Source organism: Gymnoscopelus microlampas, assembly GCF_963454915.1.
Source record: "Gymnoscopelus microlampas genome assembly, chromosome: 13".
Classification (NCBI taxonomy): domain Eukaryota; kingdom Metazoa; phylum Chordata; class Actinopteri; order Myctophiformes; family Myctophidae; genus Gymnoscopelus; species Gymnoscopelus microlampas.
Window position 1 is genome coordinate 29873507 of NC_139950.1, and position 27218 is coordinate 29900724.

Sequence of the window (27218 nt, forward strand, 5' to 3'; positions counted from 1 at the left end):
TTTGTGTGCTCATGAATATTCCTGGCATGGAGCAGTTCCTTGGGAATGCCAACGCTCCGACTGAAATCCATTGGGATTTACTGCTGACAGACGACTTTCTGAGAGAGAGAGAGAGAGAGAGAGAGAGAGAGAGAGAGAGAGAGAGAGAGAGAGAGAGAGAGAGAGAGAGAGAGAGAGAGAGAGAGAGAAAGAGAGAGAGAGAGAGAGAGAGAGAGAGAGTGAAAGAGCAAAACAGGGTTACCAGGGTTATTATGTGTCTACATCTCAATTTGAGTGTACATAGTGCACAGACACCCACCCACATGCATGCCAGGTTTTGGCTATATCCATTTCTTTTCATACAGTTCAACAGTCCCCAAATACTACTGGGATATATTCCCAGGAAATAAAACATTGGGGACTGGAGCAGGGGTGCCGGATTGTACCATATAGTGGGGAAGACAAAGAAAGAAAACCAAGTTTACTCTAATGAAAGTTAGAAAAATCAATGTCCTGACATTAATGCTCTCGTCTAGCTGTAAAGGCCAATTTATTGTTGGAGCGGAAAGTGACGAACGACGCGTTGCACACACACAAATGTTTGCATAAACAAAGACAACAGAATGTTGAAGAGCAACACAACTACAAACAACTTCCAAGTAGTCTGTTAAAGCTAACTGCTGCTCTCCTGTGTGCCTGGTTAAACTTTAGTGACTTGGTGACATTGGAATGACTACAGAGACTTTGTGTTCACTGTGATGGATTCCTTTTTTCCATCAGAGAGGACGTGATGGAGTGCACCAATTAGCATGTGGACAAATGAAGTGCACTACGGCCGAGTTGGCCTAGGAAAGTAAAGAGCTGGACTTGATAATATATGATGTTTATTATGATGTATTATGATCTCTATATCCTAAGGAAATAAATTGATTAAGTGATTAATGTCAGAATTCACTTTCTATTTAGTTTAAGTCTAGACTAAAGAGAGCAGGCACTTCTCTTTAATGTTAAATGCAACCGTTGTTAGACGAGAAACAGGAACCTAGCCTGGCTTGAGGAGTGATGCAAATGACTGTAAGCCTAAATTCGCTTAACTCATGCTGTGGAACAACTTTAAGGCCGATGTGATGGGGTTTTATTTAATTGTACGGAGAGATTTTTTTTTCTAAATTTCACAACAGCAAATGAAGATAATCCACACTTCTAAATATTCTATTCCAAATATTAAGTAAATATATTTCCTCTTTTAAAAACCTTTGGCTGGTTACTGCACGGTGCATGGCCACTAGGGCATGTGGAAGTTGCCTGGAACTTGCATGCAGAGTAGTGCATGCACTCTGGGTCTCCTCAGCCTAACTTAAATACCTGATTTTGCCTTAAGCCTGATTTATACTATGTCTAAAGCATACTGTGTAGGACTAGGCAATTTATTTATTTTTAGATCTCTGCCTCCATCATAAGTGAGTTTGCCAGCAGTAAATGCTAAAAGTCTCTGACACAGAGAAAATTCTAGATCGACAAACTGGCCATGTGACAAAATGTGGGTGGGGGGGATTGTGTTGGAGATAAAAAAAAATCCTCTCCCTCTTGAATGGATTGACTAAGGCAGTGCAGTGACAATCTTGACAAGCTCCACTCCTCCTCCTGTCCCTGGAGCAGTTTGCTTGGCTGTATGGACAGAGCCAGAACAGGGGGAAAATAGCCTGTCTGAGTTGGTTGTCCACCACGTTTCAGCTACTGCTCTGTGATTTGCTTGACATTGAGCATGGATATGTGTGTCTGTAAGTGTGTTTGTGTGACTCTGTTTGTGTATAGGCTATGTCTCCATCTGTCTTTATGTCTATATGCGCACACTAATACAGTATATAGTGCATATACACTGTATGTTGTGTGCCTTTGTGGGTGGAGTGTGTGCCTTCTTGTCCATCGGTGTGTGTGTGTGTGTGTGTGTGTGTGTGTGTGTGTGTGTGTGTGTGTGTGTGTGTGTGTGTGTGTGTGTGTGTGTGTGTGTGTGTGTGTGTGTGTGTGTGTGTGTGTGTGTGTGTGTACATATGGTGTAAATGAATATGTCTTTGTGCACATACTGTATTATGTATTCTTGGCTGTGTGTGAATACATAACTGTGTCTCCTATGTGTCTGTGTATGCAGGACTGGCAGTGTACAGTATGTACATACCCAGTATACATTTCTTCGAGTCTATGGGTCTGGCACTTGCAGAGTTTTAATCTGACAATGTGGTATAATGACTACTTTCCCCCTTGTGCTTTCACAACAATGTCAGGAGTGCTTTAGGAAGAGACAGCGGGCTAGCCTATTTTTTTCTTCTTTTCCAAACATGCTTTTTGCGTGCAGGGATGATTTGCCACTTTGCCCGTGGCAGTGCCAAATCACAGAGGGCCATGTGCCAGGGCTTGGTGCCTCAGCCAACTTCACATGGCTCATAACATGAGATTACTGCATGCAGTAACAACACACACAGCTAGCTGACAGCTAGGCCTTGCTCTACAGTAGCAAATCACATTACCACGGCTAAACACAACACAACAAAGTTGATAGGTGAGGAGGGATCTGAAGCTGTCTGGCTTCATGACAACTAACGAGTGTAAATCACAGGCTAAAGGAATGGTTAGCTTTGCGAGCGCAAATATGGACGAAGAATCACATCTGTGTCTTTTGGAGCTACACCTTTAGCTCAGCAGTGCAAACCGATTTATCTATCTATCTATCTATCTATCTATCTATCTATCTATCTGTCTATCTGTCTATCTATCTATCTATCTATCTATCTATCTATCTATCTATCTATCTATCTATCTATCTATCTATCTATCTATCTATCTACAGTCTACCTATCTGTATTTAATCCAGTAATTACCCAGCTGTCAGTAATGTGTGCTTGAAATGAACACCCAAATGTCCAACCTGACAAATGCGGGTCAAAATGAACTATGGTCGGCTAAAACCACAAATGGCCACAATTCTCCTAGTCCTACAATTTCCCTGAACAGTGTTGTGACATGTACGCCTTAGCAGAGTCAAGTTTGTAAACAGTCACAGTTATTGAGGTCCCCCCTCTGTGGAGACTAGCTTGAATCACGTGAAACAGGATCGTAGAAGAGGCCTGTTGAATTTTAGAAATCCACCACAGAATTGTTTTATTTTTACTGTACATTGCAGTATCTCTCTCTCTCTCTCTCTCTCTCTCTCTCTCTCTCTCTCTCTCTCTCTCTCTCTCTCTCTCTCTCTCTCTCTCTCTCTCTGGTTAATACTGTTATATAGATGTTATATGAAATGTTGAAATGATTGCAGTGAATCTGGCCCTAAAACAAAAGTTTACTGGCAAACTGTTATCTAATGTCCTTTCTGTTCTTTTCTCTCCTTGCTTCCCGGTCCTGCATTCACCGTCTTCTACCAAGCAGGTAAGTCATATTTACCTTCACATGAGTCTCTGTCTGCGATCTATCTGTCTGTTTATCTTTTTCTGTCTTTTTCCAGTTGTTTTATTTTGTGCCTTGGTTCTCATTGTGTGTTAGCCTGGCATGGCTACTGTATTTATTCCGGTAATTACAGTATTTTTTGTGACGTTTTGAGCCCAAGTGGCTCTTCCTCATTATCTTTGTCTCATACTTTACTTACGTAGCTTCACAGAACATATAACACCCAGCTTATGGAATGCGATTGCTTCCTCCCCAATGCTTATTTGTGGGATCTGTCTGAATAGACCATGAGACAGGAATGCCCACTCGCCTGGGGCTCTTCATGAGAAAGTTTAGAATAAGAATGACATGAGTTCGAGACATTCAAATGTGGCCGCGGACCAACCATCTTAATTAAGACCTGGAACTGTCATTTTTAGATTTGAGCTAAAAAGCATTATTTTACACTTTGGGCTATTCAAAAATAGCAGATATACAAGCTCATAGCACGGCACCGAGTGCCGCGCTACGAGCTTGTAGATCTGCTATTTTTGAAAAATTGTGAAAATGTGTGCAAATCTTTGAATATATATATTTTTAAAGCGAACATTTTTAACTCAAATCTTTGCTTCTGGGGGTCCCTGGAACAAAATATTTTGATGGGGGTCCGCGGCCAAATGAATATCATTGTGGGGGTCCTTGACATGAAAAAGATTGAGCACCACTGATATAGAAACATAAGTTTTGCAGAAAACTGTTGAGATTTAGGAGACATGTAGAATCGGCTTCAGGTCTCAATGGGTTAACACGGCAGCCAAAAGGCTGGTATCGGTATCACCATGTAAATGTTTTTTTTAGGTAAAGAAAAATATGAAAATGCTTCAAAGACACCATGTTTAGTTTTTTTTACATATTCTTTAAAACATACTAATGTTATATTTTTCGATTATCATTCAAATCTTAGTGTTTTGCCAATTATTTGGGGGCCCACTTGCAATATCCTCACGGCCAACCAGTGGGCCCCGGCCCACAGGTTGGGAATTGCTGCTTTAGACATTTAACAGAACAGCTCTCTTTAGCTGTGGTGCGGTGCCGTGAATCCACCATTATGGGTTGCAGATCATGCAGTATGCATTGAGAAGTGTAGGAGGTACATGGATGATTGCGTTCTAGACAAGGCATACCCTGATAGGATAACTGGAGATGGAGTGTGACATTTCCTCCTCCTATGTAATGGTTGGTATAACATTTAGAGAAGGAATGATAGAATTGGAGAATTTCTCCTGGGAAACTCATTATCGAACTTAACCCATTAAAACCGGGAGAGCATCATGTGCCATTTTAGATGTTTGCGATTATTCAAAAATAGCAGATGTACAAGCTCGCAGTGCAGCATGAAGTGACGTGCTGTGAGCTTGTACATCAGCTATTTTAGATTTTTTTTGAAGTGTGATAACTATGATTTAGAAGGCATTTATAGAATCGGCCTCAGGTCTTAATGGGTTAAAACAGCCCCAATGGACTGTATGAATGTCAAATGCTCTGGTATAGAGTTCCCCATTACACTGCTCAACGCACGCACGCACGCACGCACGCACGCACGCACGCACGCACGCACGCACGCACGCACGCACGCACGCACGCACGCACGCACGCATGCGTTTTCCACTCACTCACTCACTCACTCACTCACTCACTCACTCACTCACTCACACACACACACACACACACACACACACACACACACACACACACACACACACACACACACACACACACACACACACACACACACACACACACACACACACACACACACACACATTCACACGTGTGTTATGTCCTTGTGGGGACGCCACAAAGCATTTGTCTGTTAAAAATGGCATTTCCATGTTTAAACCTAACCAGTGATGTTGAACACTAATGCGTCCTGCGTCTCTGATGCAAAATCATCAGAAAAATCCAACGCAGTAAACTCACCAGTGATGTGTTTATGGGCGGGCGCATCCTATTTTTAACCTGATAACGCTACATTGTAAACAACAAATCCGTGTTGAAATAATAATAAAACAACCAGTGCACACTGATGGTCTTTGATACAGTGCTGTGTATAGCCAGGGCCTTTGGGACTACGGTATGTATAGCCTACGTTGTGTGCAGTCATGTCAGTCTCTTGTGTATACAAACAAGCCAAAACATTCCACGTTCATAGCATGACCAAAAAACATGCATTTCACTTTAACCTATTGCAGAGTTTAACTTACTTTTGAAGTGGACAGCACAAATTATTTTACCTGCATTATGTGCATCACTTTATATGCAACATATATTAATAGTAATCATATATGATAAATTGAAATGTCATTTCTGAGCTCTGTTGACAGCCCCTTTGCCTAGTTTTCTTGTACAAATAAACTGTTTACCTACATGAATATGACTTATAAACATATACGTTCAAACACCAGTTAAACACTACAATTTGTCAAAAAAAAACAAATGTTATCGTGGACCCACCCATTTCCCCAGGGACCTACTTGAAAGATCAGATCACCCATGGTTCCCGGGACATCACTGCTTCACACCTAGCCCCTAACTTTAAACTTAACTATAATCCTAAAAGGCTCACCCTAACTAACCCTTTACTACATGTAATGTTAGCTCTAAAAAATATATTTCTTACCCATGTAATTGACTGTTTCCCTCATGGGGGCCTGAAGAAAGTATCCACAAGGTCAATTTTGACAGGCCGTACTATTCCTGTGGGGATGTTTGGTCCTCACATGCAGTACGCACGCACGCACGCACGCACGCACGCACGCACGCACGCACGCACGCACGCACGCACGCACGCACACACACGAACACACACACAGACACACACACACACACACACACACACACACACACACACACACACACACACACACACACACACACACACACACACACACACACACACACACACACACACACACACACACACAGACTGACCACAGGCATCGCTGGCAGGTTTTCTAATTACATCTCAAGAACTGGTCATTAAGGTGGAAGAGTTCTGGCATCATAAAAGACACCAATTTGTGTGGTGTGTGTGTGTGTGTGTGTGTGTGTGTGTGTGTGTGTGTGTGTGTGTGTGTGTGTGTGTGTGTGTGTGTGTGTGTGTGTGTGTGTGTGTGTGTGTGTGTGTGTGTTATACTGTACCTCTCCTGAGGTGTAATTACCAGAGGTGCTGCCACAGGGGTTTGTGTGTATCGTGAGCAGCCAGAGAGCAGGTATCCAAGAATGTAGTACAGGCCATAATTGACCATATAAAATGGGCAGACATACAGAGAAACAGAAGTAGCCTATACACAGAGAACAGGAACAGAGAAAAAGAAATGAAAGAGACAGCTAATAGTACTCAGTAAAATCCTCAAATTAACCCAGATGTAAGAGTGTACAAATCGAACCGAATGGACCCTTACACACCCATTTGGTTGGTGTGGGTCTATTTGTGCAAGCCTTTAAGTTTGCGTGTGTGTGCGTCATGTGAGTGTGTGTGTATGTGTGTGTGTGAGTGCGTGCATGCGTGCGTGCATGAGAGATGCCGTGTTCACGCATGTCCTTTCATCTCTACGTATTTATCAGGAAGCTGCCATGTTGCATTCCTTGCCTCAGCACTTTTTTGAGCAGTTGGTGACACCCCTCCGCCACCCACTCCCAACCATACTGTCCCGTCAGCCAAATGCTAATGGTGAGAAAGCCTGGCATCTAGTCTATCACAGCCCCCAACCCTACCTGTCACCATGCACACAAAGCCCTAACCGCTTACCTGTCTGCTGAGTCTAAATGAACATTTGAATTTTCTTTACGAGCAAGTTCAGTCAGGAAACTCTTTGCAGTTGCTGGCGGCCAGCCATTGGTCAGTATCGGGTCCACCCTTCTATTCTCAACCAATCATCTTTAATCACTTCATTAATAGAGTGCACCATTTAAACAGCAAGGATTGCATTAATCATTCCTTGTTTGCTGTGTTTTCCGCTGCCTTGCTTGCTGTCTGTGCTGCTGCTGCTGTCCTCCACCACCCAATCTACCACCTGTTGTTTTGGATCTGAGTTTATGTACTATATGGGGGGATTCGGAAGGCCCCTATTTATTAGGAGAGATGTAGCGTGCTCCCTCAGAATACCTTTAAGCGAATCCAATCATTGCCAAATGGAATACATCAATACATTGCTTTTTCAAATACATTTTATATTCATTACAACATTGTTGTAAGTTGTGAGACAAAACAAAGGCATCAAGATTGATAGAAAAAGGTCATTTTGGTGGTGGAGAAATGCTTTAACTATAGTTAAATAGGTAGTACCTACAGTACTTAACTGCACTTTTCTTTTGTCATCCAAACCTTCCACTCAGGTAGTCTACCTTGGCCCCTCGCTGGCAACACCTGTGTCAGTGCTTATGGGTCTGATATAAAGTCATTATGACTCCTTTGTTCGAGGCCTGAGGGTATTTTCAAAAGATCACCGAGCTGTTTTAATGGGGTGGTCAGGTAGAATGGGGGAACCCCCCAAGCATTTGTCCACTATTTAGGAAATGTAAGCGGAAATTTGTGCTCTGCATTTGATCCATCCTTACTATTTAGGAGCAGTGGGCAGCCACAGGGCAGTGACAGTAAATAGCATGCATATTTTTTTGTAAAACTTTGTAAGACTAAAACTTTTTAAGAGGAAACCCATGCAAACACGAGGATAACATGCAAACTTCCCACAGAAAGGCCCCCTGCTGGGGGAATCCAGGACCTTCTTGCTGTGAGGCAACAGTGCAAACCACTGCGCCACCATGCCACCACTGTGTGAAATGCAGTCATGTGCAAAATAATCTGCATAATATGTGGTCATCGTACTTGCCATAGGAATGTTATAAAATGTACAGCTCAAAATAATTGGATCCTATACTGGACACAGATGAAGTGGCAACTGGGGTTGGACATTTTGGTTAAGACCAATTTGGTCCAATTATTTCCCATAACAACAATAGCTAGACAAAACAAAAAAAACAAAGAAATACAAATCAAAATGCAACATAATGTGATTTTTTTGTGGCGATAAAAAAGAATGACCATAGGAGGGGATATCAAAACCAGAGGCATGGATACCCACCTCCCAGACAATGGAACAAATTAAGGATCAGCAGAGATAGACTTATGACCAACATTGTGTGGGCTTAGCTAGTCAGGAGGGAGATATGACACATCTAACACACACAGAGTATGATAAACTGAGAGAGAGATAACGCAAGAGAAAGATTGACGCTCATAAGGGTGACAAATGATGGCTTGGTATACAAGAGTGAGTTGCTTGAAGTGAGACAGATGACAATATAAACAGATAAATGAGTGGAGAAGGGGAAACTGAAATATTGTTGTGCGAGGAAGGAGGGGACACACACAAAACCACAAACACACGTATAAGGACTGACGACCTGCCAGGGCTTACCTCTGTTTGGGGAACAGAGCGTTATCTGATGTCTTCCCAAATGTTTCTGCATCCACAAATAACTCCCCAATGGAGCAGCATTGAGTACTGAGGGTGGAGAGCTAGCTGTGTGTGTGCGTGCGTGCACGCGTGCGTGTGATTTTCAATACAGGTTGCTCGCAAACAAATAGGAAAAACATTAACATTTTGCCTGCCCAAAATAATGGCTCCTGTTTTTAGAGTTGGGAGCAGGATGTAAACAAAATTATTGGTAATGTTGTCACGGAACAAAGTTTTGCGATCGAGTCTGTTTTAGAATTCATTATTTCTGCAGTATATCCTGTCTCCTTTGTCCTTTCCTCTCCTTTGCATCCAGCTGGCATCGCTGGCCCGTGGCCCCACCTTAAACATTTAGCTGTCAACAAACCCCTCAGCACATCAGCCCTCTAATCAAGCCAAGTCATTAAGTACATGAAAAGGCAGATGGGACAAAAAAGCACACTTGTCAAAGGGCCACCGCCGCAATCACAACACTGTCGCTGCGCCATTAAGCTCTTCAAATGAGACCCACCATGCCATGAGAGTGACTCCATTTACGTTAAAACGCCTCTTTCATTTTGTATTTGTTGGTGTGATGAGCATGTAATTAAGTAAAATTCCACACAGGAAGACACACACACACACACACACACACACACACACACACACACACACACACACACACACACACACACACACACACACACACACACACACACACACGGTAGCTACCTCCCTATAATGACCTGGAACACCAGCAAGGTCACAAACACAAACATACCTGCATGCACAAGAGGCCATATGGACATCCTACACCTGCATAGGGTGATCATGTGACCTGGCCACCTGGGCTACGGAAGGTGACAACATGGTTCCATGAACATGGATACACACACACACACACACACACACACACACGCATGCACGCGCGCACGCACGCACAGCACTGCTGTGCTGTTGTGCTGTTGAGTAGTGCTGTTAAGGTCATTGAGGGGCCCTTACATATCCCTTCCCATTGCTTTCAAATGCATGATGAGCATGCTTGAATGATCCTGAACATTTGGCCAATGTTGGCAAACATACAGTACGTGCCAATGGCTAATTTAATAGAACTGAAATAGCCTGAAAGCCCCGATACCCGGAACCAGACCAAGGTGGTTTGAACTGACCGGAGAGCCCCACACTCTCAATAGTTGGGCCAAAAAGGAAAGAAAGGGATTTAACGTTACTATGTATCCCAATTTCTGTGTGTGTATGTGTGTGCGGGGGGGGGGGGGGGGGGTGGTAAATATAAACTGAAGGATCAACAACCTTTTACTTAAAGGTTGCGCCAGGAAAGGCCACTGTGTTTTGATTTGATTTGATTTGATTTGATCACGGGGTACCCAAAATCAGTGGGGCTTATTAGCCACGGAACATGAATACGCTCAGCATGTTTCAAGCTTATATCTTGCGGTTATCTTGTGTACAAAGGCAAGACATTTTGTCTTGAGGGTGGCATTAGAAGAAAGGTCATCATTAGGGTTCTTCCCCTGTGAGTCAAGCTCAGCAAGTTTAAAGGCAATCCGCTTATTATATTTGTTGTGTGCAACTGGGAATTTTGGCCTAATGGTGGCACTAGAGAAAAGGCTCTGTAAGTTGAAAATAAATCCCTACCAGGAGATGAGTAGGTTGGTAACTTAAACATCAAAAGGAATGAGGAACATACCACTTGCAGTGATTCTAGATTAGTGACAACAGGTTCACTTTTGCAGAATCAGAATGCCAATATGATAGAATAGAATATTGTGTGTTAACTAACAATATTCTCCTGTCTCTTTAGTACCTGACCCAGTGGCTTGGAAATGCTTTACTATGTTTAGATTGACACGACTGGAAATAAAGCCTATATAAAGAAATATAGCCTTAAATGAGTTGAGATCTGTTTCATTAGTACATTCTGACAAGCTTACTATATGATAAGCTACCTGTTCAGCTTTTCATCCGTGCAGCCGTGCTGTCTTGACATCAACAAAGATGTCAAGCCAAGGCCACACCATGTTTTACTTTGCATCCCAATGTTTTGCATGTTAAATCAGCTTCTCTCGCATGAATCTCCCTCCCTCTCCTCATAGATCTGTGTGTTAAAGCTGTGGATATTTCATTGTCCATTGTTTATGAGCTCTGCTTTGTCTATGAGCCCAGGGTCTTCCACAGGGGACCCCTGTAACCTCTATTCATCTGACAATGTACACTGTTCTGCTGGAGAGATCCTTCATGTGTGAGCAGAGCGAAACAAAGAGATAGTCAAAGAGACGTACAGTATGTTGTCTCTTCTGGAAATTGTACAATAAATTCTCCATCCACCCATCCATCCATCCATCCACCCATCCATCCATCCATCCATCCATCCATTCATCCATCCATTCATTCATTAATTAATTCATTCATTCATACATTCATACATACATACATTCATACATACATTCATACATTCTTCCTATTCACCATTTTGACACAATTATGTTTGGGCCCGGGACAGAGTGACTGTACCATATAGTAAATATCATGATTGGTGAAGGTGGTCATCCCAGATATGTTTGAAGTGCTTTTCAACATTGCACCTGACACAGTGATGAAGCACAAGAATGCATGAACTGGATGCTGGGTGCTCACACAAGAATGGCTATGAGTGTTTGTATTCCATTTATGTGCAGAAAGTAACAATACTGACGGGTAAATTCACAAAAGGACCACACAGCTTTTGTGTCCATTAAACCTGCGTAAAAAAAAATACAAAAAATAGGTGTAATTCTCAAACACCCACAAAGGGTGAAATGCACCCCTAACGCTGCCAAGCAAATAGCATCTCGGTGCTCCGGTGCTATTTGCACATAAATTAGGTAATATGCATACATTTGGCAGAAAACTCACCCCTTTCTATGTAAATGAGCCTAATTGAAAAAAAGAAATATAAAGTCAAATTCAAGGACACCAGCGATAATAGCCACATGCAGTTAGAGTGAAATTGATTAGTGTCTTTAGAGAGTTGGGTGACATGCCCAAACTTTCCAGCGCGTGGAAGCCGTTGTAGCTAGTTGAAGGCATTTTCATGCCAGGCAAGCTCGTGAGCAGATATTCTGACCCTCTAGTACAAATTAATTTGAGGTTGTGGGTGGGGATGTGAACAACAGCGTGCTAGTCAACGTGTGGGGGGGGCTTTTTTGGCAAAAAATGCCACAAATCATGAACTGATCCAAGCTGCTGCACATTGTAATCAGACATTGAGTGGCCTTTAAACAATGCAGTTTTTTACGAAAATGGAATAGGCTATATTGAACATATATATATTGCTTTCACTTCTACAAACACTGTAGGGGGCACCAACCCGGCCTGGCAGAGAGCTGTGGTCCGAGGAGCACACTTTTCTAGTTTGTATTTGCATGTTATCCATTGAGTTGACCTAAATACATTTTAGTATATAGTACTGTAAGTACCTTTAAGAGCTATATGTTACAAATATAGGTTGGTTAATTAGTAACTAGTAATTATTTAGTAATAAGCATGTTCAAGTCAACAGAGCTGGTACACTGTAGCAGCTCAATTCAAACACTGTCTGTAACAACAATGTTCTTCATGAATAGTCAAATTTCTACTCAACCAACTTACTTCAGTGTGGCAGGGTAGACTGGTGTAAAATATATTTTTTCATCAGATTGCCAATGGTTGAGTCCATTGGACTGAATAAAACAAACAGTTTTGATTACCACACTGACATTGTTCATTTCAGGCTTTTATAGGCCTACGTAATGCCTCAGCACCAGCACAATACCTTATGTGAAACGGACCTTAAGACGGTGTAGATAATGGGTGCAAGCAATGTGCAATTTGTGGTGCTGTCAGCATCCACAATCCATTATTTGGGAATTCACCACGCTTAGTCTAAAAGCCCTACTAACTTGTTTGGGAACGAGCTGTTTGACTGACGTTATTGCCATCCTTAAAGTCCCTAGCCAACTTAACTGAACTCCACCAATTCAATGGCTGCCTTATCTATCCATGGGACTATGTGAAAACGCAGGATTGTGGGAGTTGGGGGTTTGATTGGAGGCAGGCTGTGAGGTGCTACTCCAGGTTAAATTCTATTTTCGTCTGCACTGCTGAGAAATCAAGGCAAATGGGTCTGACAGACTACTTTTTCTATAACGTTTCCTTTCTATATACGACTTAGATCTTGTCAGCTTTTGATGCTTGCTTGAAATGGACTCTCCCTCTCATTTGCTCTCTCCTGGTATCTCTCTTCTCCACGTATTTGTAAAAGATGTCACTGGATTTGACTCATTATCTGAGTGATGAGAGAAGGAAGGCTACCGCAGATAGTGATACTGTATATCCTCCATGAGTTGCTCCATTGGTGCACATGACAGAGGACCATGGAGGTTAGTGTGTTATTACGCAGATACTGTGAGATTCAGCCAACATGTCTACTATTCTCAGAAAAAAATAATTAGTCCAAATATAGGAACGGAGCATGAAGTGATGTGTTTGAAGCAGTATGTCACGTTCCAACATTGCGTCACTAAAGGGGGAAGGGAATGGAACAGAAGGAAAGGTCAAGATCAAATTGAGGAAGATAAAATTGAGGAAGATAAAATTGAGTGGTAGCTAGTACTAGCTACTGTAATTAAACAATATTATTTGAGATGGCGTTCTTAGTTTGCTTCCTTTTAGACTGTTTCCTGTTTTTTTTAGCTCTTTAATGGATTTGGAAAAAATAGCTTTTTCTCTGCTTTCTATTGCTTTTTGGCAAAAATAACCTTCATTCAACTGCCAATATCTATGGAATGGATGATCGCGACGGCCCGCTCGACCCCCCCCCCCCCCTGATTCTACGAGATACTCGGATACGTCTTTTAAAGCGATCGTACTGGAGATAAATATTCTATGATTTTTCAACGGTTAGTGAAAACACTCGAAAATCGCTGGCAGTGCCTTAGCAAACAAGGTTTTATTTCCGCAGTGGGCGCCTATGCGAAGCACCTCTGTATGAAAGGTGCTATACAAATAAGTCTAGTATCATTTATATTATAATTATGGTTATTATTGCCATGACAGTTACTGTACATTGTGTGTTTAGGAATGTTAGGAGTGTTCGTAATGAGTTCCTTTTGCATCACTGGGGTATATACTAGTACTGTGCATACATAATTATATTCACATCTTGGAGCTGTCCTGATAAGACCACAGTGTTTTTGGTCACTTGTCATGCTCTGGAACTTGTTTGTCTAACCAAAAGGCTAGCTCCGCCTCATCTCCTGTGGAGCAAAATGAATTGAGTCTTGGTTACAGTGTGCAGATAACAGTGTGTGTGTGTGTGTGTGTGTGTGTGTGTGTGTGTGTGTGTGTGTGTGTGTGTGTGTGTGTGTGTGTGTGTGTGTGTGTGTGTGTGTGTGTGTGTGTGTGTGTGTGTGTGTGTGTGTGTGTGTTTGTGTGTGTGTGTGCGTCATGCCAGTAAGACAGTGATCTGCAGTCTTATCTCAACCGTCAGACACGATAACACTGCGGCTTCACCACTGATAATGGCTGATCTCTCTTCTCCGGATTTGTGTGTGTGTGTGTGTGTGTGTGTGTGTGTGTGTGTGTGTGTGTGTGTGTGTGTGTGTGTGTGTGTGTGTGTGTGTGTGTGTGTGTGTGTGTGTGTGTGTGTGTGTGCACACCTGTACTTTGTGAGACATCTGCAACGTGTTCCGGGCACACAGACAACGCTGGCACATGCACACACCAAAGGAGTGGGGTAGCAGGGAGTGAGAGTAAACACTTAAGTTGGGGAGCAGGGACTCAACAACAGGGTTGGTTCAGTCAATTTGTGAGAAACTCCTGGGCTATATAATACTTCCTTCGCCTGCTGCTCACTGTTAGTAGAGAGAGAGAGAGAGAGAGAGCGAGAGAGAGAGAGAGAGAGAGAGAGAGAGCGAGAGAGAGAGAGAGTGGGTGGGGTGAAGATAGAGGGCAACTAGTGATGTTAAAAATTAAGAGAATGTGACATCTATCCGTTTGTCAAGTTGCTTTGGCAAACATCCGCTTCTATTTATCTGAGAGAGGGAAAAAAATAAGAGGAGAAAGTAAAGACAATAAACTCACACAAAAGCAGTCCTGGCATCCAAGGACATGCAGTGTACAACTCGCATATGAAAACACTCGGCCTTCTTGCTGCTTAGCAACCGTTGCCTGCCCATGTTCATCCAAGCTTGACAGAAATTGTCTCATTGGCGTGGTTAACAGTGAGAGGTTGTGGTCTGGTTGCAGTGATGGAAGAAGTACTCACATGTATCACTTAAGTAAAAGTATCAATACTTTAATATAGATTATACTCTGTTACAAGTAGAAGTCCCGTATGTACTTGAGTGAAAGTGCGTATCGGCAAGTATCGGCATCAAAATATACTTAAACTACCAAAAGTAAAAAGTACTCATTGTGCAGAATGTCCCATTTCACAAGTTCAAAATGTATAAAGAATATTTTTAAAATAGCCGATCTACAAGCTCACAATGCGTCACATCGCGAGCTTGTTTTTTTTGTCTATTTTTTAAATGAACGAAATATATATTCTAGAGATGCGCGGATGGGTTTTTTTGTCACCCGAATCCACGTTAACAAATTCATTATCCATCCGTCATCCACCCGCGGTAATTATATCATCCTATTTATAGATCCGCACCAACCGCACCAAATAATTGTTATTTTCCTGATGTTAGTTTTCTTATAAACAATGTCACTCACCACTGTTGCGATGCAGTGACTGTATACAATCCACAACCATGGTAACAACAAGCGAACGTCTTCATTGAGTTACTTTCGCTTTCAACCACTTTGTTGCCATGTCGGCTTTTTATAAGCTTTTTATAAGCGACTTTTGGGCTTGTTTGGCACATAGACTGTAAAGGTTTGGCACTTGTGTTGGGCTTGTTTTCATAGACCTGGCTGCTTATTTCTCTCGCAACCTACCTGGCAACACCGTACTCACACCGGCTGGCTGCAAAGCAACATGTAGTGAGCGGCTATTTTGTGCCTGGTGTAAAATGACGTAATATTAAAATACTACAAACGCAGTTAACGCACACACGGTGAAATGTTGTGCTTTTCAAAAGCTATTATAGGCCTATAGATTGATATCATTAATTTAATTCCCGCATTATTTCACCCGCGGTTTATCCAATATTAATTAATAATTATATTTGATTGACCCAAATCCACCCAAACTGCGGTTAACTGCGGCAACCGCGGCTAAAACCGCGATCCGCGCATCTCTAATATATTCGGCTGAATTGATTAGTGTGTCTTCTAATTTAATCAAAATCTACAATGTATGTAGTAACTAAAGTGTTCATATAATTGTAGTGGGGTAAATCCCGCCCACTACATTTGATTGGGTAAAGCGCGGCCTGCTTCCTGATCTAAGGCACGCCCACTTGTTGACACGTTCTGACAACGGCCCTCCTGACAGATTCATTAGTGCAGCTCTGAATCTGTTCTTGAGAGATTAGTCTGTATGTGGGTCCATTATGGCAAGCTGGCTAATAAGATTGAGCCACATTGAAAAAAACAAAGCTAATACAGTTTCAAGTCGAGCATTTCTGTGTGCGTGTGTGCATGTGTGCATGCGCGTGTGACAGGCTGTTGAGTTGATGAAAATTAAACAACAGTTCTTCCAGACAAATGTAGCTACTCTGCAAATAGGATGTCATTACTTCTTCTGAGCTAGACTGTTTTATAGAACAGACTTTGAGCCTCAGGAGAGACTGTCCAGCATACAGTACACCTGCCAACATTAAGCTATGAAAAAGAGTCAGATTTTCTGGGGTATCGGTAAATGGGCTACTCTCAACGCCGCCGCCCCCATATAACCCTGCACTACAGATTAATAGAATAAATAGAAGGATGTGAAATTGAAATGACTTTCAATTAGCCTTAAATTCATAGCTCACAATACAATAATTTAATTAAAAATATCAAGTTCAAACAGTGTGTGTGTGTGTGTGTGTGTGTGTGTGTGTGTGTGTGTGTGTGTGTGTGTGTGTGTGTGTGTGTGTGTGTGTGTGTGTGCGTGCGTGCGTGCGTGCGTGCGTGCGTGCGTGCGTGCGTGCGTGCGTGCGTGCGTGCGTGCGCGCGCGCGCGCGCGTGCGTGCGTGTGAGAGAGAGAGAGAGAGAGAGGGCGTGCGTGCATTCCTGTGTCCGTGCCTGCGTCCTTGTGCGCGTGCATGTGTGAGTGTCTCTCATCTCCAAGTCTCAAGCAGCCGTGAGTGATAATACTGGTAAACAATCAGATCATCTCATTACCCTCCTGGAACTGTCTCTGTCTCGAAAGATGACTGTCTCTAAAGATACACGGAAATGTCCCCTTAATGTTGCTCAAGTAGTTTTGTGCTTATGCACAGGTGTTTCTAAACCCCACATTCCCTTTGCAATAACCTGGATAAGCTTTTGTTATGCTAATAAGAAGCCAGAATAAGGAACATCAATCTCCAGTTACCACTGGAACCAACATTTGTGTGATTGTAACCAACACATAGCAGAGGTAGGCACATAATCAGTGCATTTTTGAGCATATAGAAAGTAAGACATTGGAAAGGGAATTCAAGGGGGATATAAACAGCACTATTCTGAATAAGGTGTGATGTATGAGTCAGTATTCTGGATTCTTGGGTCATTTCCCAAGGTACAAAAATGTCTCTCCTCAGCCAAGGGGGCTGGGTAGCATGGGTAATCCACTGTATGTGTGTGCGTGTGCGTGTGTGCGTGTGCGTGTGTGTGTGTTTACATGTAAGGAAAGGTGTGAAAAGCTTAGGACTGCTGAGATGCCATATGACCACTGTGTTATATTCCGTTATTATCACTGAGGACATTGCACCATTCTAAACTACATCTTAGGGAGGCCAGAGTGTATTGTAAATGGATGTTCCTATGGAATCAACTTAAGTAAACCATGTTGATGTACTGTACAAAGAAGAGACTATTCCGGCAGGGTGGTGTTTCAATTGACTGTCCCATATGTCCTCCTGTTATCAAAGTGTCCTTGAGTAAGACAAACTCCCACCTGCTCACTTATTGTAACACAATCTAAGAAAAACGACGGCATAATGTTCCACATTATCCTCCTTTAACTTAGAGATGGGATTGGTGTATACAGTATACAGTATGTATGTCCCCTCAAAAATAAACCAACCACAGCTCATGCCGCTACAGTATGTATGTGCATGACATGATGAAACAGATCCACCATTGGTTGAAAGCCAGATAGGCCTGGTGAGATACAAGTGAAAGTAAAATCAAAAGCATGAAAGTAGGGCTGTATTTGATAATTATTTTTGTCTCCACCAGGCCAAAGGCGCGTGTGTGTGTGTGTGTGTGTGTGTGTGTGTGTGTGTGTGTGCGCATGTGTGAGCGTGTGCTAGTTTGTCTGTGTACAGCTAATCTCAAGCCCAGTCGGATAGATCAATGTGAAACTGTGCATGCACACTCCCTAGAGGCCAAGGAAAAAACTCCGCCACCAGGAGGCCGATTGTTGCAAAACACATGCTTTGATATTACTCCTACAACTTTTGTCCAAACATGCAAATCGGTACACATTATCTCTATCTGTCAGATTTTTCATATTACTGATTTCCTAAAATTGGCCTCCAAAGTTTGAGTGGCTCGTTTTGAACAAAAGGCCTCAAATCATGAACGCAGCGTCCGATTGCCGTGCAACTTTGCACGCACATTCCCTATAGGCCGAGGAATAAATGGTGTGGAATAGTGGAAAGGACATCCTTATGCCAATCCAGCCAGTTGTCTTTTGAGATGTCTAGGACCAAAGTGTCCGGCCAACCAACACAGCCAAATATGCACAGCAAGTGGCTGAGCCATGAGAATACCCCAACTGCTGGATTTATACAGCTGTATGTAATCATTAACAAACTCGTAAATTTACCAGTCTGTTGCCCTTTTACTAGTCACCAATTTGTAATGTTGTATTGTAGCAATATTGTTACAAGGTTGTTAAACATAAGGTTGACTAGTTTACAGATCTCTTTAATTTACCGCTTGTCAAACCCATTACCATAATGACTGACTAACTTTTATAGGCAGTGACTTGCAGGATATAATGTAATGGCTTCCGTCAAACATTCAAGTACTTTTTTTTTTTTTTTTGTGCACACGAGAATGCGTTCCCCTCGATTCTTGCGGCAAGTACCCACCTGGCTACTTTGCATAACAGTAGGTCAGGTGTGTTCAAATACGTCCTCACATACACAGTATGACGGGTGCTCTGGAGGTGGGAGTTGCACACGCGCCCCGCACATGCATTCGAAATGCACGTGTGCCCGCACATGAATGGACATGCACGTGAGTGCATCTACCTTGTGTATCCATAGAATACAACCATTCACAACTCTTACCAAAGCATACAAAAGGTGCCGAGTGTCAACAGCGTGAATGAACATAGGATGCATATCAGTGGTCCATTGTGTGACTTGCTAAGTGTGAAGGGTGTACTGGAGGTGGGGAGCGTGCACACTTTTACAATTAAATTACAGAGGTGACGTCTGCAAGGTAAATGCTGGTCGGAGCTTCTGTGCTCATGCGCAGGAACATGTACGACGTGCGCGTCATTAAGTATTGCCCAATACGTATTGTAGTTATAGGGCTATTATTGCGCTATAATGTACAAATACACAGTGTACGGTGAATATGAAAGTTGCAAGCATGACATGTATTGTAGTGGATTTCCCATGGCATGCATTATTATTTGTGCATAGTGTGGAAGCACTGCTGGTGTGGTAGAAGAAGGCGAATAGATAAACAGGAAGAAGAAGGCAAACGAATAAACAGGAAGTCCACCCTCTAGGCGATTTTAATATAGGATAATGAGCACTTATAATGAGCCTCATTTATTGTTTATTTTGCGTCGGGAGTGCCATCGCATCCCCCAACACATTCTAAACTCCCCAAAAAGTCAGGCTTCAAGTTCAGTGACAAGATGTAACACAAACGCATTTCACTGTTTCACTGTCAATTAAAGAGCAGTGTTTAATTCACAGGTGAAGACCGTTGTGCGATGGCTGACGAGATATTAACATGGGGAGTGTTGGCACTGCCATCATAAAAGGAATGGATAACTGACATTAAAGAAAACGTTAATTTATTGCCGTCACCTGTGTACAACCAACACATGAATTAGTTGTCAGCACATGAAAGATTGTGCAACAGCTTAACAGGGAGCTCGACAGAATGAAGGAGGTATGTTAACATCTTTGGACGTCTTCACTCAGTCCCACCCAGCGTGTGTGTTCTTGTGCACGTGCATGTGTGTGCGTATGTGCTTGTCTTTGTGTGTGTGTGTGTGTGTGTGTGTGTGTGTGTGTGTGTGTGTGTGTGTGTGTGTGTGTGTGTGGCACAGCCCTTCATTAGAGTCGGCCGTCGGTATGATGCGGTTCTTCTTCTTGTCGTGTCCACAAGAAAGTCAGTTACAAGGCTTGGCTAGATATGGTTCAGCCACAGCTGAACACATTGCTGTCCCTTCTCATTAAACTCTGTTGTCCGATGATGCGGTTGAAATTATGAATTAATATTTGCGGCGCAGCCAAATATAATAGACTATCTGACACTTCTAATGTGAACAGTGACACTTTGTATCTACCACAGCATTTTTGTTCAGGTGAAGCGAGCAGTTTTTGAACACCGCAACAGCAGTCTGACATCGCCATAATGATTGTGCAACTAGAGGGCAGCGCTCTGTGGATTTGTGTATAATAAGGCATTCTTATCCAGAATTAGGCAAGTGACCAAGCTATAGCTCCCACACTGTTTTCAAAATGGCTGGGCCAACATTCATGTTGTTATTCTCTGATCGTAAGCGTGGCGCATGGTCAGCCATCCTGACATAATTACTGCCACTGTAGATTCACACTGAGTCACAGTCCTTGAGGGAATTACAGTGTACCCCAAACAGTTGACCACAATGACCCAAGGTCAAATGTGGCCTGAGTTCTGTGTTGCAAATCAGCCCCTACTCGCCCCCTAAACAGAATATAGCAGATCTACAAGCTCACACCAAGTCGGATTACGACTCGTTTTTTCGGCGAGCGTCATCGTTGTACGACAATATAAATCAGACTTCAGTCTTAGCACCCTAGCAGAGCGCATGCTGCAAAGGATCAGCACAGCACACAGCAAGCTGTGAACTGACCTGAATCCAAAAGAAAACCACAGTGAAAATAGTAACGCAGCATGCTATGCAACTGCTAAAGTGAAACCCAAGGAACAAACAAACGTGCTGAAATGTGAATTGTGAATGGTGGCTCTGTGTCCAAGGCCTTCTTTTCCCCCCTTTTTTTGAAGTCACTGACTCGTTTTGTGTGCCTATAAAATGGGTTTATGTGTTTTTTATTGTTGAGGAAATATAATTGTAAACATATTGGTATATGTTGAATTATTGTGTTGCTTATTATGGATGTATGTTTTTTATTGACAACAATCCGTATTCCATATCCATTAGGCATTACTAAAAACTACTCCATTAAAAAGCTAAAAGTAGGCCTAGAGAAATGTATTTGATGACTGAAGCAATAAAAGAGCCATCTTTAATAATAACCACTAATTCATTAAAAGTGACTATCTCTTCATAATAGCATTCCATTACAATTTATCACTTATACATGGGGTGTATGTGTACACTGTATGTGGGACTGGAGTTTATCCAGACATAATATACATAAAGCGACAGTAAAATAGTAACATTCCCACTCACTCATTGATATGAGAGAGTTTTTTTTGGGGTGTGTGTGCCAGAATCAAAGTGAGAGAGAGCGAGAGAGAGACAGCACTCACACCTTCCAACAAAAGAACAAACAAATACTGCCATGGCGATTTGCATGTGAAAAACCCAAGGAACTACGCAAATGAACATTAACGTTTCAGTACGTTTATAGACAATAAGGCTTCTATTTATTATAATCAAATGTACATGCATAAACCCAAGCTGCATTCACACCAAATTTGTTCACGCACCAGAATCCCCTATGCTTCGGCCAGAGAGCAGCTCTTCCGTATGCTGTATCGCAGTTATGTATGCATAACTGTAGATTACTGCCACGGGGTGCTTTTTTTTTATTGTTGCCTGAACTGTCTTGTCTGCAGCAGTACACTGAAATATTTTTCTGAAATCACTTGAGGCGAGAAATAGTCAATGCAGAAACACGATCTTGAATCCTATAATTTGGTCTACTATGCATGTACATACTGTACATGACAAAGTATTAAATGCGAAAAGAAGAAATACAGATTCCCATTTTGTGGGTTGAAAATATCTGCTCACAAGCATGCCTGGAATGACAATGTCTACCTGGCTACAATCACTGCTGACATGATCACTGGAAAGTCTGGGTGTGACACCTCTTATGAACACACTTCATTTACTGTACCACCAGCTCTCTGAAGACACTAATAGCTTTCACTCTAATTGTGTAGCTATTTGCGCTGGTGTTTGTGAATTGGAAGTCTTTTTGCAAATGTTATTTGCATAGAAAGGGGCCAATGTTGTGCCAAATATATTCATAGTTACGTAATTTAAATGCGCGCAAAGAGAACCAGAGCACGGAGACGCTATTCGCTTGACAGTGCAGTTAGGGGTGTATTTCACCCTTTGCGGGTGCTTTGAGAATTAGACACTTTGTTTTTGTCTCATTTGCAGAGGTTTAGGGGGAGCAAAGCCGCGCAAAGCCTTTGTGAATTTGTCCCTGAGAGCGTACAAATATAACACTGAGGATTATATAGTATTGCATTTCTACTGTATCCAATATTTATTTTTGCGGTCGATGCCAGCACATTTTTACCTTCCAACTGGGAATCTCCTGGTCGATGGAGTCTGATGCAGGTCTTCTGTGTATAGCCTACCGTGACACTGTCATGTATTTCTTTTCTTTTGTGAGTTTGGAGAGAGCTGAAGGTATAATGTAGTATATACTATAGCAGACATAGCTGGCTCTGAGTTTTCCATAAACCTGGCTTGTTACAATAAAAGGCTATAAAAGACTGCTCTTCTGTTTGCTGTGATGATGTGTTCTCTTTTTGCTGCCTGCTAACACACGTTTATGATGGAACCACATCAATGGTGCTGGCAAGTTCTGTTGACTTTTCATGAATTTCACTGAAGCCCTTGTCATTTCTTAGAAAATACCTGAGCCACGTCTCTGGCCTCTTTGTACTGTAAGCAGCCACAAGGCCAATATTTGGTAACTTTCACTCTTTAGTCATTGGCTGGATGTAGCCTATAATTTGATTTTGTTTGTTGTGACAGCTGTGACTGCAGAGTATGCTGCATTGAAGGGATCTAGAAAAGCACCCACTGTCCTCCCTCTGGGGGCCCTGTTCGAGCAACATTAGTGGGATGCGTCCTGTTTTATTTAGATTTTTACCAGGTTGCCAAACCTGGTCTACATCTACACTCGCTAGTGGTCACTTTTTCCTCATTGGCTGGTCCTTTTGTCCTTTTGCGTGACTTTTGCGAGACTTTTTCCTCATTCGCTGGTCATTTAGCCAATGAGGTCTCAATGTCCTCTCAGAATATGGGATCTAAAGACCTCTCAGAATATGGGCTCTAAAGATGACCCACAAAACTGTGTTCGGCCACTGTATGTATCTCTATGCACTGTGGCGCTGTTACTCATTTGGACTTTCAACTTTGCCATGTTTAGTGAGAGAAATAACTAAGTAACCACGTCTAGGAAAACAAAAGCCCAAGAGAAGCAACTATAAGCCACATGAGCACTTTCAACCGACTTTCAACTCTATTTGAAAATAGCCGATCTACAAGCTCACAAAGTGTCACAAATATTTAAAATACTTTCTGCTTCTTTTTATATTTACAAGCACCTTCACACCAAAACAAGCCCAAAGTCGCTTATAAAAAAGCGGACATGGCAACAATGGTGACTCTAACGTCATCTGGAAATAGTGGTGACGCGGGGTTAAAGGGTAAGACCACTTTGGTAGAGGTTTGGGTTGTGTATTGACCTTGCCATGATGTAACTCCAAAGGTGGGCAAGAAATCAAAAATAATTGCTCCATTGATTAGAAATTGATAATTCAAAATATGCTCCTCATTGACTTACATTGTACGGTAAAACAGCTCTCAAAGTCACTCTTTTAGCACATAAACGAACGCAAACAAAGTTGATTCAGACACTATAGAACATCACCAAACCCAGTACTGTTTTTTTTTAAAATACAAATGTCAACTTCCTGTTAATTTTGCCATTTTTAATAAGTAGAAAACCTGGACTGGATCCGCGGATCCGGATCCAGATCTTCAAATAGTAAAATCAACAGGAAGTTGACATTTCTATTAAAAAAACAAACAGTACTGGGTTTGGTGATGTTCTATAGTGTCTGAATCAGCTATGTTTGGGTTCATGTATGTGCTAAAAGAGTGACTTTGAGAGCTGTTTTACCGTACAATGTAAGTCAATGAGGAGCATATTTTGAATTATCAATTTCTAATCAATGGAGCAATTATTTTTGATTTCTTGCCCACCTTTGTAGTTACATCATGGCAAGGTAACTACACAACCCAAACCTCTACCAAAGTGGTCTTACCCTTTAAGCGTTCTCTAGTACGTTCTCTAGTCTCCACGGGTTTGGTTCACACTACGGACCGGGTGTGTATTCATTTCGACAGTAGGGAATAGGGATTAATTCAGCTGATCCTCAAAAGTCTGTGGTGGCCAGCGAAAACACACAAACTGATTTCACTCCGTTCATAAACTATTTACTATTTGCTGCCATTTTGGCTGTTTTTTAGTCCATGAGCGCATGGGTACAGGACCACGGGTCCATTTGGTTCCGTGCGGGGACTCTGAAGAGAGCAACCTGGTATAATATGACTGTGTCATATGCTTGTTTTTCTCTCACTTGCCTGTCTTCCCAACACACTCTCACTCCCCAAAATGCATATCGTGACTTCTTGGGACAAATGTGACCAAACATTGACTGGAGGGTAAAAAAGCGGACTTGCGCCACGCTAAAACAAAATAAAAAACTAAGCTATGATGACTAAAACTAAGACTAAAAATATTGACAATTTCGTCAACAAATAAAAACTAGACGTTGTTAGGGAGGGACTAGTTGAGAAGACATCCAGTAAAACTAAAAGATGAGTCATTTTATGTTTGGTTGCGCTCGGGTGTTGCGCTCTGAAAATAGCGGAAGCCCACAACGGGTCGCACTGCGACCCGTTGTGAGCTTGTAGATCGGCTATTTTCGGCTATCGAGGCCAGCCAAAATACATTTAAGTCGACTAAATCAACTGTAGATTTAGTCGACTAAAATCGTATGATATTTAGTTGACAAAAAATTGACAAAAAATAAACCATTTCAGATTACTAAAATATGACTAAAACTAAATGGAATTTTATTCAAAAGACTATGACTAAAACTAAATCAAAATTTGCTGTCAAAATCAACACTGTTAGCCTGGACTGCTGGCGTAGCGGTCCAGGCACCTACAGTAGGCTCAGTGTAGCCTGACAGCGTGTCGCGGGTTCGAGTCCCGATCCCGACTACCTTTGCTGCATGTCACTCCCCATCTCTCTCCCCATTTCCTGTCAGCCTACTGTCCTGTCAATAAAGGAATACAAGTAAAATAATTATTTAAAAGAATAATAAAAAATCAACACTGTTCAGCAATGTTTGAATAGTGCCCGCGGTTGAAGCCCTCTAATGCGTTGTACTCCACTCACATGCCCACTCATTGTGCTACTCCATCATAGCCCTGCCAACTGAGATATTAAATCTCCAGACCCCACTTCTCCAGCTGATAGAGGATGGCTTCTGTAATAGATGCAGACAGAACCCCCAAAACTCTTTTTCAGCTCCATTATCATGGTTTATGTTGTAAATACAGATAGACAGTTTTTTCTTTCCCACTCAAGTCCATTGATTCATCTGCAAGGACTTCCACTGCAAGACTGTGGAAAAACCTTGCTTTTTTTAATTGAATCTCTGTCTTTACTTTTAACATATTTTTCTGTCTTGTGGACATCCGGCTGCACCAACATATCGCTGCTTGTACTGTACCTGTATGAATAAGTGGCAAATGAAACCACACTAAACTTCTCAGCATACTATATGCATTGCTTCAAACTAAATGAAAGTTTTTCTCTTTCCCTTGTGCAATTGACAAGATTCTATTTTTCTAAATATTCTGTTTTTCGGGTAATTACGGTTATATTGGACTCAGTTATTCTTGAGAAAGCAGTGCTTTTCCTCATCTGTTAGTGGTTTATTTTAAACTTGGCTGGATCCATTTTGTGTAGAAATGTTTGTATTTCACTGGCATCCGTTTTCTCACCTCTCATCTCTCTCTCTCTCTCCTCCTCTCACCTCATCTCCTCTAAGCCTAGTCTCCTCCAGCAGCATGCTGTTTGTCTGCGCTCTCTCTCTCTCTCTCTCTCTCTCTCTCTCTCTCTCTCTCTCTCTCTCTCTCTCTCTCTCTCTCTCTCCCTCTCTCTCTACTGTTACACCTCTCTTCCAGCCTCTCCTCCTGTAACACTTCTTGTCTGGTTTCTCTTCATCTCATCTATCCTGTTACCTCATTTTGTTGAAAGTTTATCAGTCTTTGTAAGTTTATCAATTTGATGGATCTATTCAACGTTACTTGGCTAGCTAACTAACATTAATTCTCTCAAGTCAAAACTAGCCTGCATCATGGCAACCGGCCACTGTTTACCGTAGCGCAACCGCACAGAAGCTATTTGTCAGAAGACATTTTGGGATGAATGAAAGTGGAATACAAGCATTGCGCTAGAGTAAGATGTTCTAGTTGCCTATATCATGCTTTGCATGGATTCAGTGTTTGCTCGTTGAGTTTCCTCAAGTTGTAAAGTAAAGAACACGTCAGTGGTGGGTATGGCCATGGATCACTGTTGAAAATCTATTCATATGAAAACATAGATGTTTTCATATAAATCTCTGTCTGTCCTCTTTCTCTCACCTGATCAAACCCGGCCCTCTCTCTGGCTCTCACTATATCCATATTTGGGCATAATCAATTTGTGCCGATATCAAAGATCTCCGTGGGCATGTGATGACAGAGACAACAGAAACAGATGTATGCATGTCCATTTTTGGGAATATTTGGGAACGAGTCACAATCTATATATTATATGGGTATACACACCCTACTGCCTCAACTTCACCGTTATATTTAATGCATTTTGTCTTGGTGGAAGAGGCTATGATATCAGGTATTGTGACATCAGTCATGTCCATATTTGTGCATTATCCAGTGACATAACCATTGCCAAA

The 27218-nt window shown here is 42.1% G+C and overlaps 1 protein-coding gene across 1 annotated transcript in view; it reads left to right on the top strand.

Moving 5' to 3' along the window:
• The window catches only part of nrg3a (neuregulin 3a), a 484032-nt gene that overhangs the window by 130681 nt on the left and 326133 nt on the right, over positions 1 to 27218 (top strand). The window lies entirely within an intron of this gene.